The sequence below is a fragment of the Lissotriton helveticus genome, chromosome 4_1 (genome assembly GCF_964261635.1).
Source record: "Lissotriton helveticus chromosome 4_1, aLisHel1.1, whole genome shotgun sequence".
In the NCBI taxonomy this organism is placed as follows: domain Eukaryota; kingdom Metazoa; phylum Chordata; class Amphibia; order Caudata; family Salamandridae; genus Lissotriton; species Lissotriton helveticus.
Genome location: NC_136063.1, coordinates 2,045,226,041 through 2,045,245,043, shown reverse-complemented (window position 1 = coordinate 2,045,245,043; position 19,003 = coordinate 2,045,226,041). Strand labels below are relative to the sequence as shown.

At 43.9% G+C, this 19,003-nt stretch overlaps 1 protein-coding gene across 1 annotated transcript in view; it reads right to left on the bottom strand.

Annotated features, from left to right (window-relative positions):
- Nucleotides 1–19,003, bottom strand: part of NDUFA1 (NADH:ubiquinone oxidoreductase subunit A1) — a 133,922-nt gene that overhangs the window by 114,662 nt on the left and 257 nt on the right. The window lies entirely within an intron of this gene.

Sequence of the window (19,003 nt, the reverse complement as noted above, 5' to 3'; positions counted from 1 at the left end):
GAGTTTGCAGTTTATGCCTTGAGGTGCCCATGTGATTTATTTTATATAGGCAGCACCATTAAAAAAGCAAAATTACGCATCTTGGAACATCTGCGTGCTATTGCCAAACATGATAAGCAATACCCGGTTGCTCGACACTTTTTTGAAAAACACAACCAAAACCAAAGCTTGCTCAAATTCTGTGTGCTTGACACAATACCCTTGAGAGAGAGAGGAGGGAACCGCACACTAGAATTAAGAAAGTTTGAGCCTAAGGTGATCATAAAATACAACACCGTGATCCCGTATGGTTTGAATTTTGATGATGAAATTTCTATACACCTGAGATGAAGTATTTTTCTGTATCCTCACCCCTTTTTCTTACTGTATATCTTTTTAGATTTTTAAAGTTTTAGTTTTGTGTTTCTTTTGGACACTACAGGGTTCAAACAGTTTTTAAAGATAGTTCTTCGTTTGTTCCATTGCAGACAAAAGACGAAACTTCCAAAGATGATTGCCAAGAAAATGGGAGTATATGCTCACTAGAGCAAGATCACAGAAAGACTATATTTTTGTGCCCAAAGGATATAATTATGAAATGTGTTACCAAGGTGTTATTATTTATTATGTCTTTAATTAGATATCAATAGATGGAATAAGATCAGCCCACTTGGGCATGATGACTGTGAATTGTTGTGGACACTAATGGTTTTCAATTTATTATGGGCAACTCAGAAATTTATTATGTTTAATCTCTAAGACTGTTATAATTTTGAAAGTTTGTCGAATTGCATGGAAGTAAAAAAAAACGAAAGTATTTTTACCATGTTTATGAAATTGACGTAATTTGAACCCTGCACCTTTAAATATGTGAGTTGCACTTTAACTAATCACCCTTGATAAAGCAGTGAGGTTAACTGCGAAACGCGTCGGGTTTGCCCGAAAGCCTAAATAAATACCGTTGAAAAAATGTGGCCGCGGCACCAGTGAATTATTTCTTCAATAACTGGGTTATGTTGGAAGATTTGGGGAGTGGCATCCCTGCCGTGTTTGCCCGCCGTGAATGTGGCTTGGTTTTGCCAAAACTACGTCGTGATATAATTATATATATATATATATATATATATATATATATATATATATATATATATATATATTACCTACTGGCGGTCGCCAGTAGGTATATATAGTTAGGATTTTTTCTCTATGGGATTTTTGAAAATTCTATGTCTAATAACTTTGGCGTTTGTGGACGGAATTGGCTGAAATTTTCAGGAAAATGGAACCTTTGTTTCTGAGCAGCCCCTGGAAATTTGGGGGGGTTCGTCAAGGGGGGGCCGAGAAAAAAGGGGGGTCCCAAAACGTGTTTTTAACATTGAGTTTTCCATAGGGCGGTTGGCCTCACTTTTAGCCCGAACGGCTGAATGGATTTGCACGAAACTTGGCAAAATTGTAGGGACTGGTAGCCCGATGTGCCTTTGCTAGGTCTCAATATATGTGCTCCGGTGGATTTTGAGAAATTAACGTTCAAAAAAAGATATATATCTGTAACAGCGCTCCGCTTCGCGTACTTTTCGCGTTACGGAGCTTTGCGAAGCTGATTGGTTCTCCGGCGTCTGTAAACATTCCAAACAGTCCGTAGCGGCCACCATCTTGTCTCTCGGTAGGATCGAGAGACAAGAGGAGGCCAAAGCGAAGGGGCAAATGACCATAAGGGGGCATAGTAGATCCTCCCTGACCTCTTAGGTTTGATGTACCATTTTGCCAAGTTTGGTGTAATTCCGTTCAGCCATTCAGGCTGTAGACATATCTCAATGTCCTATGGAAAATTGCATGGGGAAAACACATTTGAAAGTGTTGAAATTTAGAACCAATTAAAATGTTACTTTGGTTTTGTATTTGTGTGTGATGAAAGTTAATTGGTTATGTATATATCTAAAATGAGAGGAAACCACAGCCATTTTGTGATACTACTGTCTGAGGTACATTTGTGAGGAATTTTTGGTGGTCAATTTCTGGTGTTTGATTTACACAGTACTAACACTTCTCCTACTTTTAAAAAGGTGAGTTGTTAATTTGTAAGGGGAACTATGTTGTACACTTGAAGATAATTTGAAAAATGTTTTCTGTTATTTATTTACAGTCCTTCTGTTATACTAAATACTTGATAAAGTTAGTTTTATATTATGTATTACTAAAAACGATAAATGAAAGTGATTATTTTTTTCTGCAATTTACAGCAAGCAATTTCAAAATAAAATGGCTCACAATGAAGAGACCGTGGCAATTTCTTTTGAATTATCCACTACATTTATTGAAATTGACAGCACCAATAATGAAATATTCTCACAAGGAGGATATGACTTGAATGATTTCTTTTGATCAATCTCTTGATGGCGAATTTATCGAATGTTTGGAGACCATAGAGTTACAAGAATCATCATTGCAGACTTTTCATGAGGAGATTCCACATGAGATGATTGAAGAGGAAATTCCTGATGAGGACATGTTACTAGTTCTTTCAAATTTTGAAAATTCAGAAGAATAAATTTATATTTAGAAATCAAAAATTGTTTGAGACATTATTCATTTTTATTTTTAATTTATGAGGTTGTAGCGAAGTGATTGTAGTATAAAATGAGACTTATAGTATAGAGTGCAACATTTTTATGTTACATGGTAAGTTTACTCATATTTACTTCCCTTCTCCCACTATATTATCTCCAATGTGTATTTGACATCTCTTCTTCATCTCCGGCCTCCTTTCTCTCACTGTCTGTCTCTGATGCATCTTATCGCTGCCATTTTGTGTAATTACAGAAGAGAGTAAAATAAAATAGTTCGGAACGTGAAAAGGGGGCAAAGTAGAGTACCCCTCACCCCCTAGGCCTTCTCAGGCGGTCCCAAAAGGATCAGTTTCTGCTTTCCTGAGAGATTATGGTATGAGTTCCATATACCACAATAACTTGCATTACAACATGCAAGATATCTATCTCCTATTACCAACTTTTGGAGATATTCGCGCTAAGCGCGAATATCTCCAAAAACTAACACCTGCCCTGAGCAGTTCTTAGCCATGTTATCCAATGGGAGGTGGATAACATGGCTAAGAGCATTAGCTCGGTAATGCATGAATATCGCTGACTTTTTAGCGATATTCATGCATTGCGGCCGTTTTTTATCGCATTTGCGATAAACCTTGATAATAGCAAGGTTTATCTTCGATAATTTCTGACGATGCTTAGCGGTAAAAAATTCGTTGCTAAGCATCGTTAGCGATAAATATCGCTTAACTTTGGTAATATGCACCAACGTCTGTTAACGTTCGATTCGAAGGAAATGAGGAAGTGTTGAAAAACATTGTCTGCGCCATCTTGCCTTTTTTGAAATGCCACACTTTTGTCGTGCACGGCAGCCATTTTAGATGCCTTGACCAGACCCACTCTCTGCACGCTGTCGATTAGTAGCATGGCTCCCCACCCTCGCAAGCATCTTCCCCAGGCACTGGTCACCCCCGCTCTCTGTCTTATGCATGGGCAATAAACCTCCGCCCATCTGCGCTGCTCTTCCCTGAGAATCACACTCTGTGCCCGCCCGACACCTCCCTTTCGCCCTATTCACTACCGCACCCTCTGACACTCCTCTTCCTCTGTGTCCGATTGTCCGGGCTATCAGCTAGCCCTGCAGATGTAGTTTATGGCCCCAGCTGTAAAGAATCACCCCTCTTCAAAGGAGTTATAGTAGATCAAGGCCCACACCCGATGAGATCCGTCACACCACACGTGTTCCTACTATCTGAAAACCATCCTGTATTGTGATTGGGGAGGGGACCGAGCCTGAAGCGGAAGATTCCAGGGATGACTCTTTGTACATCAAAGTTTTTACAATTATGTGTCACATTAAAAATATATAGCAATCCAACAAAGTAGTAGGATTATAAAACTTTAATAACTTATAAATATATACAACAAAACAAAAACAGTAAAAACATTTAAACAACGAAGAGACCGTGGCAATTTCTTTTGAATTATCCACTACATTTATTAAAATTGACAGCACCAATAATGAAATATTCTCACAAGGAGGAGATGACTTGAATGATTTTTTTGATCAATCTCTTGATGGCGAATTTATCGAATGTTTGGAGACCATAGAGTTACAAGAATCATCATTGCAGACTTTTCATGAGGAAATTCCTGATGAGGACATGTTACTAGTTCTTTCAAATTATGAAAATTCAGAAGATGTTGCCTGGGTGCCGAACTGATTTGGGTATCCGGCGTGGGGCGTCCCGGGGGGTGGGTTGTCAGTAGCGGTCTGTTGTGCGAATAGTTCCAAGGCAGCAGAACGCGCTGAAATCTGGATGTCACGAAGGTGATGTCTAGTAAGTTGCCGCCCAGCAAATAACGGCGTGGGGCACCGCGGGGGGGGGGGGGGAGGGGGGGGGAAGTCCAAAGTTCCGTTAAAAGGGCAAAGGAAAGGATCGGTGGTTTGAACCATCTGTCAAAAAGGGGAGGGGGTGCAACAATTTTTCCTACCGGGTCACACTGCTTTCACCGGAACTGAGGTCTGCAGGATTCTAGTCATTCAAACTGAGGCTGGCGCCAGCATGGGAGCGCCGACGTCCCGCGGCTACAGTTTTGTCACTCCACGGGCGATCATGGCAGTCATTCCCCATCGGGGGTGTCTGCGGGGGTCGGGGACTCCCGCGGCTCCTCTAGAATCTTCAAGGTCGTGGAGGACTACGGTGGTGGAGTCAACCAGTGACCGGGCCATTTCTTTATGCTGGGCCCGCTCTTGCCAGGTCGACCGCCATTTTGAGAGTTCGGTAGCTACTGGCGATCGCGGGGTCAAATGAGCGGACGGGCTCCACCCTGCCGGGCGAGACGTTGCAGCATCGCCACAGTGGAAGAACCCTTTTCCGGGCGCCTGGAGCGCTGAGGGTGCAGCTGGGAAGCCTCCACCTGGGGAGGCGGGAGAGGCCTGTTCGCACCGTCTCTCCCTCCCAGTGCACCCCACGGCGTCTCGCTTGACATTTGTTATGGCCGGACCAGGCGATGAGGACGAGAGGGGGGGGGGGGGGGGGTCGGAGGCATGTGCAAGACATCCCCCCCCCCCCCCCGGGTTGTTGCAGCAATTATAGAAGAAAGAAGAAATTTCCCGTCCGTCTTCGGGCCGGGCTTCCGGCGGTTGGCGGCCGGGCGCCCTTTGCTCTGGCCCCATGAACGGGTTCCTTGGCTCATCGGCTGCAGCCGGATCCCGTCGGCCCCAGCCCCCGGCCGTTGGTGGCCGGACCGGGAGAGAGTGTGGGGGGACAACCTGCAACTCTCAAGGGCCACCGCGGCCGGACTGGGAGAGAGAGGGGAGGGTCGAGGACACGGACATTCCCCCCCGTAAAACTCTCCAGTGTTGTCAATCCCCCTGGCCGGGTCCCGCTGGCCTCGGCCTCTCCTCCGGCTACACCCTACGTGATGATCTCCTGGCCGACGGTTGGCAGCAGGACCCGCCTTATATGTGTTGCTTCTTGCTGGGCGTAGCCGAAAACCTGTTGCACTTTGGAAGTTTCTAGAATGGGGCGGATGTCTGCTGACTTGTATCTTTCCCAGTTTGCCGTTATTTGGCCGTGGCAGGCGGTGGGACAGGCACGTTTTGGGGCAGTGAGGGGCGATGTTTTCAGGTTTCTTATTACGGGCTTACTTCTAACGTTTCTTGTTTCTAGGACAATAATAGGTTTTATCATTACGTATTGTTATCGTTTCTTTGTTTGTTATTTAATAAAAAGTTCATCAGTGGCCTACTGATTTTCGTTTTCCTATTCTTTTCTTTCCAGGTTGTTTCATGCTAAAGTTTCTGTTAACAGGATACAGTGATCACTTCGTTATTATTGCATATGTCCTTTTCACTAGGGGTGCTCTCTGGTCGGGCCAGATGACCTATCTCTAGTAAATGGTCCGGGTGAAACAGGTGCATCAATCAGTGGGGAGTAGATAGGCATGACAGATTACAACGGGGGAGAAAGGTCCGCATTACGTACCCTTTCACTACTTGCAAAGATTTTCCTACGTTTATTTGCAAACAGGGAATACCTCCAAAAAGAACCAATTCCCAAACAGTCAATGTTCGGGCAAACAATCAATCAATGAGGAACGAAATAGGCACGACGTGTTAAAGGTTTGCGTTACCTACCCTTCACTATCTGCAAAGGGAGAGAGACGTTTGCAGGCAGAGAAGATCCTTAAGAGAACCAACTTCGAACAATTCAATGCTCGATTGAAACAATCAACAAGGGGTACTGTGAACACAAATGAACGCCGCTTACGTACATACACATTGCTATTTTCAACAGGTTGTTCCTAATGTTTCTATTTTAGCGAGGTCAAAAAGAGATCCCATTAGTGGCCTACTGATTTTGCTCGATTCCTTTTGTTTTTTTACACGATTTTTCGATATCTGCAAAGACTAAACAGAGTATTGCGACTCTGTGCTTGTTTGTAAATAGAGAATGAACCAAAGAGAACAATCAATCAAATGGAGAGAGAAGCAGGCACGACGGATTAGAACGGGGGCAAAGGCCTGGGTTAACTACCCTTCACTATCTGCAAAGAGAGAGTACTCCTAATAGAAATGAGGGGGGGGGGCAGCATTCAAAGCAGATCAGTGTGCATAAACACGAAAATGTTTTTACTTACCACGTACTTGACATTCGACAGCTTATGATATTTGCTATTAAAAAACCATTGAAATTCACTGAAAAAACCATAGGTTATAGACCATATATAGTTAGGAATTAGCATTTACAAAACCTTGAAAATTCACTGAAAAAACCATAGGTTATAGACCATATATAGTTAGGAATTAGCATTTACAAAACCTTGAAAATTCACTGAAAAAACCATAGGTTATAGACCATATATCGTTAGGAATTAGCATTTAAAAAACCTTATTTTACTCACACAAAACCATTGAAATTCCATATATAGTTAGTTGCACTAACTATATATCGCGCACCCGCAATCCACTGCTGATGATGTCACATATTACATCATTCATGACATGGTCAGTGACATCACTGATGACATCACTGATGACATCTCATTTGACATCAATGACCACATCACTGATGATATCATTCATGTGACAATACAATGCATCTCCTCACATTTTAATATAACCTCTGTTTCACCCAGTGTTAAATACAGAGTATAATTTTTGAAACCATTGACACACCAATACTAGTTACTACATACGCACTCACTGATTCCTACGTCTACACACACCTTCACTCATTCACCCATACAATCATTCATACATACAATCACTCATCTTTACAACACTATCATATGCACTCATACACCTATACAGACACTCACAGTCTGCCACTCATCCATGGAGTTACTCACACACCTAGTCAGTCCTGTAAAGAATCAATGACACTTCCATCTTCTTGTCTATACAGTTAAACATAGAGCACCTTACATTTTCAAACATATACTAACACATACTTACCTTCTTATACAATCATTGATACAAGTACACATTGATCTGCACAGAGTCACACACCTCCCAGCCAGCCACACACACACACACTCAGTCTCCCATACAAATACTTGGACAATCAATCAGTAACCCATATAGTTAATCATATAGCTACTGATCAACACATGCAGCAGTTTACAGAACAACAGACATAATGATGCACAAATTAAGACAGTTTAGTCACTAACCCATGCACTCAGTGAGACACATTTAATCACTCACTCATACATTCAGTCATGCACCTACTAAATCCTTTGTCCAGACACTTATACTTCCACTCATTCTTCAATATGTAAGACACATTTTAACTTTACAGAAACATACAGTCACTGGATGTTGTCATCAGTGATGTAATTTGAGATGTCATCAGTGATGTCATCAGTGATGTCACTGACCATGTCATGAATGATGTAATATGTGACATCATCAGCAGTGGATTGCGGGTGCGCGATATATAGTTAGTGCAACTAACTATATATGGAATTTCAATGGTTTGATGTGAGTAAAATAAGGATTATTTAAATGCTAAATCCTAACAATATATGGTCTATAACCTATGGTTTTTTCAGTGAATATATATATATATATATATATATATATATATATATTTTTTTTTTTTTTATTATTCCAAAAGCTCTGATTTTTCAGTGACGCCCTCTACTGCAGGTAATTCATTTAGTTCATGCTTTTGAAGGTCGCTACTCCTCCGTTCTTGCTGCCTTTCGCCGACGCGTTTCAAAGCTGTTCGCTTTTTCTTCTGGGCGTGATGATCAATGCGGAGTCACTTCCCCACGTGTATTCAATCCCTTAAATGCTTTGTAGCAGTATCAGTGCATGTTGGGATTCGTAGTTGCTTAGTAGCCTCTTATTGAAAAACGGGGAAAGTTGAAAACATTATTTGTTACCCACAGTGGGTCCCGCATTTCGTCATCATTGCTGTATAAGGATTAGACAGGGACTTTTAATTCACTGTATTAAAGGCTCTCCAGTGAGCCCCGGATGGAAGTGCTTCCTTTCATTGAAGCTACCTGCTGTGCCATGAACATTGAGAAAGTTCCTGTTCATATGACCCTCTCTCCTTCGGCTTCTTCCTCATGTTATGTTATGTTATGTTATCTACACTTATACCGCGCTCAGCTGCCCCAGCAAAGGGGCGTCCCGGCGCATTGCAAGGTACACAAAACACAACTCATTAAAAATGCCAGAAAAATTGAACCACAGTAAAGCAGAGAGGCATAGTCTAAACAAATAGAATGGTCTTGATGGCGCGTCTGAACAGAAAGAGGTCTTCAAGAACCCGGGTGTGAGGGGGGAGAGAGTTCCACAACTTTGCCGCCAGCACCCGAAAAGAGCGACCACCAACTCTGCTCAACCTAAAACGCGGGACAACTGCCAGATTTTGGCCCAGAGATCTAAGGGTTCGCGAGGGTACATATGGCACCAGGAGATTCTCCAAAATTTGGGGAGATGAACCCTTGAGGATTTTAAAAGCAAGGCAAAGTACCTTGAATTTTATCCTCTGGTTCACAGGAAGCCAGTGGAGAGAGCGCAGCGTGTTTGAAACAGAGCACTGCCTTGGCAGGCCAATCACCACTCTGGCTGCAGCATTTTGAACTCGCTGCAGCCGGATGACTTCCGACTGATTAATCCCCACCAGAAGCGAGCTAGCATAATCTAGCCGGGACAACACTGACGCCTGAACCACTAGCTGCCTGGTGGGCGCATCGAAAAATTTCAGAATAGGTCTTAGACCTCGGATAATGCCGTAGCAGGTAGCCGCCACCTTCTTAGTGTGGCAGATGTAACTAAGGGTCGGGTCCAGCCAAACCCCTAGATTTTTTATCTCCAATGCTGGAGTAGGGGTCACACCCAGTTCAGGAGGCCACCACAAGTCACCCCATAATTCCGCCTGCTTGCCGACCACCATGACCTCGGTCTTTTTGGCGTTTAACTGGAGACAGTTGGAATTCATCCAGTTGGCCACTGCCCGTAGTCCGTCACGGAACCTAGGAGCCTCCATGTCAGAGTCCCCACTCAACGTGACCGCCAGCTGCGTGTCGTCTGCATATGAGACCATCGTCAAGCCCCACTGCTTGACGACCGCAGCCAGCGGCCTCACGTAAAGGTTGAATAGAGTGGGGCTCAACGAAGAGTCCTGCGGGACACCTAGTTCCAACGGATATGATTTAGACTGGCCGGGCGGGATCACAACCTTAAAAGACTGTTCGGCAAGAAAGGAACGAAACCAGCAGAGCGCGGAGCCCGTGACACCTACTTCTTCCAGGCGCTGAAGCAAAATCCTGTGCGAGATCGTGTTGAACGCGGCACTAAGATCTAATAGCAATAGTGCCGCCGTCCGACCCGCATCAAGCACAGAACGCAGATGTTCGACCATAGAGAGTAGGGCCGTCTCCGTGCTATGACCCGCACGGAAACCATTCTGGGTGGGATCGAGGATGTTAGCCCTAGTAAGATGGTCAGAAAGAATTCCGTTCACATGGGCCTCGGCTACTTTCGCAGCCCAAGGAAGCAGGGAAATAGGGCGGTAGTTCTCGGGTTTGAGGTGGTCATGGGTAGCCTTCTTCAAAATAGGTGTAACTACAGCCTGTTTCCACCTACTGGGAACTACACCTGAAGATAGAGACAAATTGATCAGAGAGAGCATCAGAGTACGGCATAACGGGGACATAATCCTGAACTGAGCCGGTTTCAGCGGATCTACAGGGGATCCTGATTTAATTTTAAGGCTCAAAGTGTTGAAGGCCTCAATTGATAGAAAGGGCAGGGTAGTAAGAGACTCACATCCACCCAGACTACAGCTGACCGGCTCCGAGATGTGAGTACCATTTGGGAAGGTTCGATAAATGGCTTGAACTTGCGAGAAAAAAGGAGGCCAGGTCCTCGCAGTGGGAGTCCGAACAAATTTCCGCCGCCGTTGCCCTTTTAGCCATCAAGTCCTTTAGCACCTTAAAAATGAGTTTTGACGGATTGGAGCTATTTTGGAAAACTTGGGCATAAAAGGCTGCTTGTGTTCTACACACTGCCCTGTGGTAGATTTTGATTTTGGCGAAGTAGCATGCCTTTTTTCTAGGGTCAAACGATTTCCGCCACTCCCTCTCCGCCTGTCTACAGGCTTTTTTCAGAAGCGCTAGAGAACTGTCATACCAAGGGCTGGGTTCTTTTGTGCGACACTTAGACCAAACCATGGGGATCAATAAGTCGAGGGCGTGTGTAATCCACTCACAGAAGCGATCATATCCATGTTCCGCATCGGTTATGGGGCCCAACGGAGCCTCTTCCAGCAGAAGGTAGAAATCCTCCAGTCTCAGTTTATTCCAGTGTCGCCTGAGTACTGTTCTGTCCTGAGGTTTAAAAGGATGCTCAAGAGTGGGGCAGAGCATTTTCACCAACATATGGTCTGTCCAGGCGATCTGAGTAGGGCATAAAGCCCTAGCCCCCGCTAAGTTGGTGATAAAAGGGTCAAGGATATGCCCTCCAATGTGCGTGGGAGATGTGACCAGCTGGGTAAATTGCAAGGCCTCTAAGTCGGCCAGAATACTACTGATAGTGGGGGAGGTCGGGCAGTCAAAGTGGAGATTGAGGTCTCCGAGAATGCTGAAATTCGCACATCCTAGTGCCAAAGTGCTAATTAAGTCATTAAGTCAGGGAGAGCTGCCCTAAAGGCAGAATCACAGCCAGGAGGGCGATAAATCAAAATGCCAGAAAAGGTGAAATGATGGCTAAACGAAACTTTAAAGAGGGCGCTCTCAAATCCTGGAAGTGTTACGACTTTCCAATCGCACAGATAACACGACTTAACGGCCATCGCAATACCTCCACCCCTGGTAGCACGATTGAGTGTGAAGATGGAATATTCCGGGGGGAAGGCCAGGTTCAGGATAGATGAATCCGTATCCTGTAGCCAGGTTTCTGTTAAGAAAAATAAATCGGGAGACTCATCCGTGATGAGGTCATGTATCTCCTGATGATTTTTGACCAGTGATCTAACATTTACTAAGGCGGTGCGCTCACTACGACCGATGCTGCCGTTTTTAACTTTCCCCGTTTTTCACTAAGAGGCTACTAAGCAACTACGAATCCCAACATGCACTGATACTGCTACAAAGCATTTAAGGGATTGAATACACGTGGGGAAGTGACTCCGCATTGATCATCACGCCCAGAAGAAAAAGCGAACAGCTTTGAAACGAGTCGGCGAAAGGCAGCAAGAACGGAAGAGTAGCGATCTCCAAAAGCATGAACTAAATGATTTACCTGCAGTGGAGTGCGTCGCTGAAAAATCAGAGCTTTTGGAATAAACAAATAAAACGGCAGCATCGGTCGTAGTGAGCGCACCGCCTAGTTAATGAGGAAGAAGCCGAAGGAGAGAGGGTCATATGAACAGGAACTTTCTCAATGTTCATGGCACAGCAGGTAGCTTCAATGAAAGGAAGCACTTCCATCCGGGGCTCACTTGAGAGCCTTTAATACAGTGAATTAAAAGTCCCTGTCAAATCCTTATACAGCAATGATGACGAAATGCGGGACCCACTGTCGGTAACAAATAATGTTTTTAACTTTCCCCGTTTTTCACTAAGAGGCTACTAAGCAACTATGAATCCCAACATGCACTGATACTACTACAAAGCATTTAAGGGATTGAATACACGTGGGGAAGTGACTCCGCATTGATCATCACGCCCAGAAGAAAAAGCGAACAGCTTTGAAACGCGTCGGCGAAAGGCAGCAAGAACGGAGGAGTAGCGACCTTCAAAAGCATGAACTAAATGAATTACCTGCAGTGGAGTGCGTCGCTGAAAAATCAGAGCTTTTGGAATAAAAAAAAAATATATATATATATATATATATATATATATATATATATATATATATATATATATATATCTCCAAAAATCCCTTGCAGGCAATGAACACGCACTCGACAGGATCCTTACTTTCCAAATTTCTTTATTGCACCATAGTTCTTGCTGTAAGTTACCAACGCGTTTTGCCGCCAACTGACGGCTTGATCACGGTCAATAATCACTCACTCCACCAACTACCTATTAGGCATTGCTGTGCAAAGTCACATGGTTCTAACAAAACTTCCTGTCAAACTTTAGGAATTATGGGTGATGTAGTTTCATAGATTATACACACCGCCAGGGTTGCTGAAACCGTTATTAATTTCTTACACCTTGATACTTAATACATTATTTTATCTGCATCAGTGTAACAGACATTTATGGATCTCAGTGGAAAAAAACCTCTGTCCAAGTTCTATCCACAATTACCACAAGGGAACAAAATCGACCTTTTTCAAGAGGCAGTAATTCAGGACATTTATAAAATCAAAGGCAAAAAATATTGTGACAACTTGAAAATGGAAGAAAGAACAGCTCTAAAAAACCTCATGCAATAAAAATGGCCGACAAGGGTGGAAATATTGTTATTTTGGATAAAAAAGACTATATAATTGAAGCCCATTCTCAGTTAAGAAATAAACAATATTATAGGAAATTGGAGCAAAACCCTACCCAAATCTTCAAAACAAACTTGGACAAAAAAATTACGGATTGGCACAGTGAAAATCTGATTGATATTGATGAATGTAAATTCTTAACAACCAAGCACCCTGTAACTGCGACTATCTACTTCTTACCGAAGGTACACAAGAACCCACTAAAACCACCAGGGAGGCCAATTGTATCGGCGAAGGGTTCGCTTATGGAACCAGTGGTGAACTATATTGACTATTTTCTCATGCCTTTTGTACTAAATCTGAGCTCATATCTGCGAGACACAAGTGACCTATTGAAAAACCTGCAAGACCTCTCGTGGCCACCCAGCTACATGTTAATTACGATGGATGTAATTGCTTTGTATTCAAATATAGATCACAGCATTGGTAGAAGAGCATGCGCATTTTTTCTAAAGGAAAGGAATATTCAATTTAACAGACACAACCAGATGCTTCTGGACATGATTGAATTATGTCTTACTCAAAACATCTTCCTCTTCGGGGAAGAAATTTATCAGCAAGTCAAGGGCTGTGCAATGGGCTTCTCCTTTAGTCCAGCATTTGCATGTCTCACGATGGGATGGTGGGAGCAACAGTGGCCTGGCATCCGGATAATGATCATCATGTGAACAAAATAGCAAAATGGCTGAGATACATTGATGATCTCTTGATAGTGTGGGATGGATCAGCAGAGGAATTTGAAGACTATTTTAAGATATTGAACTCCACGGATACTGATCTAAGATTCACATACACCATCAGTCGTGATCAAGTAACCTTCTTGGATACCAAAATATACATTCATAATAACAAAGTGGAGACCACACTATATAGAAAAGAAACTTCAACAAATGCCACCCTTCATGCGGAAAGCTTCCACCAGACATCAGTAAAAAATAACATACCATACGGAGAATTCCTAAGGCTACGTCGCATATGCTCACAAGAAGAAGATTGGACAACGAGTAGTTGCGAGATGGCCAAAAGATTCGCTCGACGGGGGTATAAAAAAAGAACCATCATCAAAGGCTGGACAAGAGTGAATGAGACAAAAAGGGAGGACATCTTGCAAACGAAACCAAAAAAGAAGGATGCATTGCCTTTAGAAAATCAGAAAGTAAGACTAATTATGGACCACTCAAGAGAATCGAAACAAATTGTCAACATTATAAGGAAAAATTGGAAAATTCTACACCTAGATGAAACTGTTGGGAAAATAATGGGGAAGCATCCGGAGGTGACATTCAGACGAGCTACGAGTCTGAGGGACAAGCTGGTGCATAGTCACCATCAAAACCCAGAGATAAAGAACAAGCATTGGAAATGCAATAGGTCTCGCATTAGAAAAGTTGTAGTTATTGGTCTTGTAAATGACATATTTTATTTATTTGTTGGTTTTTAAAATTGCTAAATTGATGGCTTTGTCATTTTCAATGCCAATAGTTATAACTTTCGCGAATGTGAGACCTATAGCATTTGGAATGCAACATGTTTTGTATTTACGTCACTTAGATGGCAGCTCTGGTCGTTAGGCCACATCTCTAGAGAGCAGGAGAGTGCAGCAGGGGAGAGAAGCACAGCAATGCAATAGGTCTCGCATTAGGAAAGTTTGAGCTATTGGTATTGTAAAGGACACATTTTTTATTTATGTGTTTTGAAAATAGCGAAATTAATAGCTTTGTTATTTACAATGGCAATAGTTTTATCTTTCGCAAATGTGACACCTATTGTAACACAATATGTGTTGTGAGGGTTAGTGAGGGTGAGGGGTTGAGGGTGAGTGAGGGGTTGAGGGTGAGTGAGGGTGAGGGTGAGGGGTTGAGGGGGTGAGTGAGGGTGAGGGGTTGAGGGTGAGTGAGGGTGAGGGGTTGAGGGTGAGGGTGAGGGTGAGTGAGGGTGAGGGGTTGAGGGTGAGTGAGGGTGAGGGGTTGAGGGTGAGTGAGGGTGAGTGAGGGTGAGGGGTTGAGGGTGAGTGAGAGTGAGGGTGAGTGAGGGGTTGAGGGTGAGTGAGGGGTTGAGGGTGAGTGGGGGTTGAGGGTGAGTGAGGGTGAGGGGTTGAGGGTGAGTGAGGGTGAGGGGTTGAGGGTGAGTGAGGGTGGGTGAGGGTGAGGGGTTGAGGGTGAGTGAGGGTGAGTGAGGGTGAGGGTGAGTGAGGGTGAGGGTGAGGGTGAGTGAGGGTGGGTGAGGGTGAGTGAGGGTGAGTGAGGGTGAGGGTGAGTGAGGGTGAGGGTGAGTGAGGGTGAGGGTGAGTGAGGGTGAGGGGTTGAGAGTGAGTGAGGGTGAGGGTGAGTGAGGGTGAGGGTGAGTGAGGGTGAGGGGTTGAGGGTGAGTGAGGGTGAGGGTGGGTGAGGGTGGGTGAGGGTGGGTGAGGGTGAGTGAGGGTGAGTGAGGGTGAGGGTGAGCGAGGGTGAGTGAGGGTGAGTGAGGGTGAGTGAGGGTGAGTGAGGGTGAGTGAGGGTGAGTGTGATGGGAGATGTATATGGGCATATAACGAGAAAGCGAAAGTGAAAGAACAGGTGATGTGGAGGACTCAGAGGTAATCAGAACGGGCCGAACGCAGAGGAGATGGCTTCGAGCTCCAGTACACCACCCTGGCAGCAGGTGTAAGGTGGCTGAAGCAGACAATGCGCATCTTGACGACGGAGAAATCCCATTTCAAAAAGCATCCAGGGCCCTGCATTATAGCTTTGGGCTTTGCTGACAATCACTGATCAGGAAGTCCTTTGCTAACTGGCAACGACCTCTGCGACTGGACGCAGCCTGTGGTGGGCATTGTGTAGATTTTTTTTTTTTAATTGCTGAAGAGCACAAAAATAAAGAGTTTATTCCAAAAACACTAATACTAATATGTTTTTTTTTAACGTGGCATGGAATTAATATACCTTATACAACAGTTGTTAACCTTGCTGCATAATAATAATATATTCTGGTGTGTGTGTCACGAGCGAGTATCACACAGAGTGCTTGCCCGTGTGAGTGCCACTTTACAAAATTAAGGGAAAAAAATGCAGGAAATGGTGTGTGTGTCACCGATAAGTAAAGACACAAAGCACTGTGAGCCTGCAGCAATGAAGGTTTTTGTAGTTAATACTGCCGTATGGAAAAATTAAAACAGACGTGTGCGTGTCACCGATCCATAACATGCTGAGAATAATGATAGGTAGGAGCGTATAGCTCTGGAAAAGGAAGACAGAGTGTGTCACCGATCCGCAAAACACAGAGTACCTTATACAACAGTTGTTAACCTTGCTGCATAATAATAATACATTCTGGTGTGTGTGTCACGAGCGAGTATCACACAGAGTGCTTGCCCGTGTGAGTGTCACTTTACAAAATTAAGGGAAAAAAATGCAGGAAATGGTGTGTGTGTCACCGATAAGTAAAGACACAAAGCACTGTGAGCCTGCAGCAATGAAGGTTTTTGTAGTTAATACTGCCGTATGGAAAAATTAAAACAGACGTGTGCGTGTCACCGATCCATAACATGCTGAGAATAATGATAGGTAGGAGCGTATAGCTCTGGAAAAGGAAGACCGAGTGTGTCACCGATCCGCAAAACACAGAGTACCTTATACAACAGTTGTTAACCTTGCTGCATAATAATAATATATTCTGGTGTGTGTGTCACGAGCGAGTATCACACAGAGTGCTTGCCCGTGTGAGTGTCACTTTACAAAATTAAGGGAAAAAAATGCAGGAAATGGTGTGTGTGTCACCGATAAGTAAAGACACAAAGCACTGTGAGCCTGCAGCAATGAAGGTTTTTGTAGTTAATACTGCCGTATGGAAAAATTAAAACAGACGTGTGCGTGTCACCGATCCATAACATGCTGAGAATAATGATAGGTAGGAGCGTATAGCTCTGGAAAAGGAAGACAGAGTGTGTCACCGATCCGCAAAACACAGAGGACAGTGATAGTAGGAGAGCAAAGCTCTGTAAACAAGAGACGCAGTGGCACTCAGCAATAAGGAACTTTCTGTCACCAGGGCAGGCAAGAGATCGGGACCAACCAGACACAGGGCAGTCCAACCAATTATCCAGCACACTCAATCAGGATCCCAGATTCAGCAATGAAGCACAGCCAAGGGACGGCGACTGCAGGTCAGGCAAGAGACCGGGACCAACTAGACTGGAAATGAAAGGAAACAAGACGGAGGGGGCATTGCTGTGGGGAGGGGGTGGAGGAGAAATGCACACGGCGGGCAGGGGAGGGGGCGGAGCGGGGAGAGCGGCATGTGGGTGTGAAGAAGCCGGGGCCTTTGAAGTGAAGCTAAGCTTCACTTCAAAAGGTGTCGGAGGAATGCGGCTGAGGGAACAGACGGCGATTTGGTGATGTGCACGCGCATTTTAGGTCAATGCGCAAGCGCATTGACCTAAAAGCCACGGGCACAGCACCAAATCGCCGCAGTTAGGTAAACTTTGTTTAAAGCCCTATAGTCTCGCTCTGCTCAATGCGCATGCGCATTGACAGGCGAGACCTAAAAAGGGCATCCAATGGCTGAAAACGAAAGGTTTCAAAAAATGTCAACAGTGCAAAGCATGTCAGATTGCGGTGAACAAAAAAGAAGTAACATTGCCTAACAAAAAAACTTGGATTATCAAACAACTGATAAACTGTAAAACTGAATACGTTGTTTATGTGATTGAGTGCCCATGTGCAATGAAATATATTGGAATTTTCAAACAACAATGGTCCCCAAGAATATGTAGATTCAAATTTTCAAATAAAACATAGTCCACAGTGGGAGCTATATTGGCCACTGTCCAGCCGGACAGGGTATTTTATTTTCTTACAATGGAAAAAATAGCGGAATAAGAAAAAGGCACAATCCTGTACCTTGTTTGGGAACAAACAGGGAAGGGGAATTTTTAGGCAAGAAGGAGCATAATTGGCCACTTGTAATTCAGTAGAGGTTGTAAGTAATGCCAAACAAGTGCTAGACACAGCATAAATCAAACATAGTAGTTGGGCTGTGAAAACACTTCAAACAAGTCGACCTTTTCGATCGCGTATGCTCAATAATGTGGGATCATCATCAGGACTAACAATAAATACATTTGCTTGCCTGGTATATACATTTTAACACACAACCGCCCATGTGGGTCGGAGGGGTTCAGGGAAAGGTTAGTGTAGGGATAAACAACTGGATTTAAATGTCTCCTGTTTAATAATACAGGATGTCACATTTGGTCCGCCTCGTTCCACATTGGAAAAATTGTTTTTCTTGAGGGGAGGGTGGCCTACGTGGTCCAGTAATGGCTCAAATGTGGGATCATCATCAGGACTAACAATAAATACATTCGCAGTCACTCAGTGACTGCGACTTGGCAGAGCACCCAGGGACTACATACATCGCGGAGGATCCACCCTCCCGAGACTCGTTTTGAGCCATTACTGGACCACGTAGGCCACCCTCCCCTCAAGAAAAACAATGTTTCCAATGTGGAACGAGGCGGACCAAATGTGACATCCTGTATTATTAAACAGGAGACATTTAAATCCAGTTGTTTATCCCTACACTAACCTTTCCCTGAACCCCTCCGACCGAGATTGAATTCGGCGGGGCTCTGCCGAGGAACATGCTCCGGTAACAGAGGCGCCAGGGGTCAACCAAACTGAGCCAAGTTGTGGGATATATATATATATATATATATATATATATATACAATTCTAACCACTAGTATATGTAGTAGACCTTTGTACTTACTACCATTTGTATGTGATTTTAGAGTTTATAACTTGTACATTTGCAATTTTTTCTGTTTGTATCTCTTCCTTGAGTGACTTTACAACTTGTACATTTGCTATTTTTTTCTGTTTGTATCTCTTATGTAACTCATGTAATCCAAAGTCTTTATGTAACGCAACTGGTTCTTTTGTAAAGCGCTCTGACACCTTCGGGAAATGTTCACGCTATATATAATCATATTAAATAAATAGTTAGGTGACTCTGCCACTCCAGTCA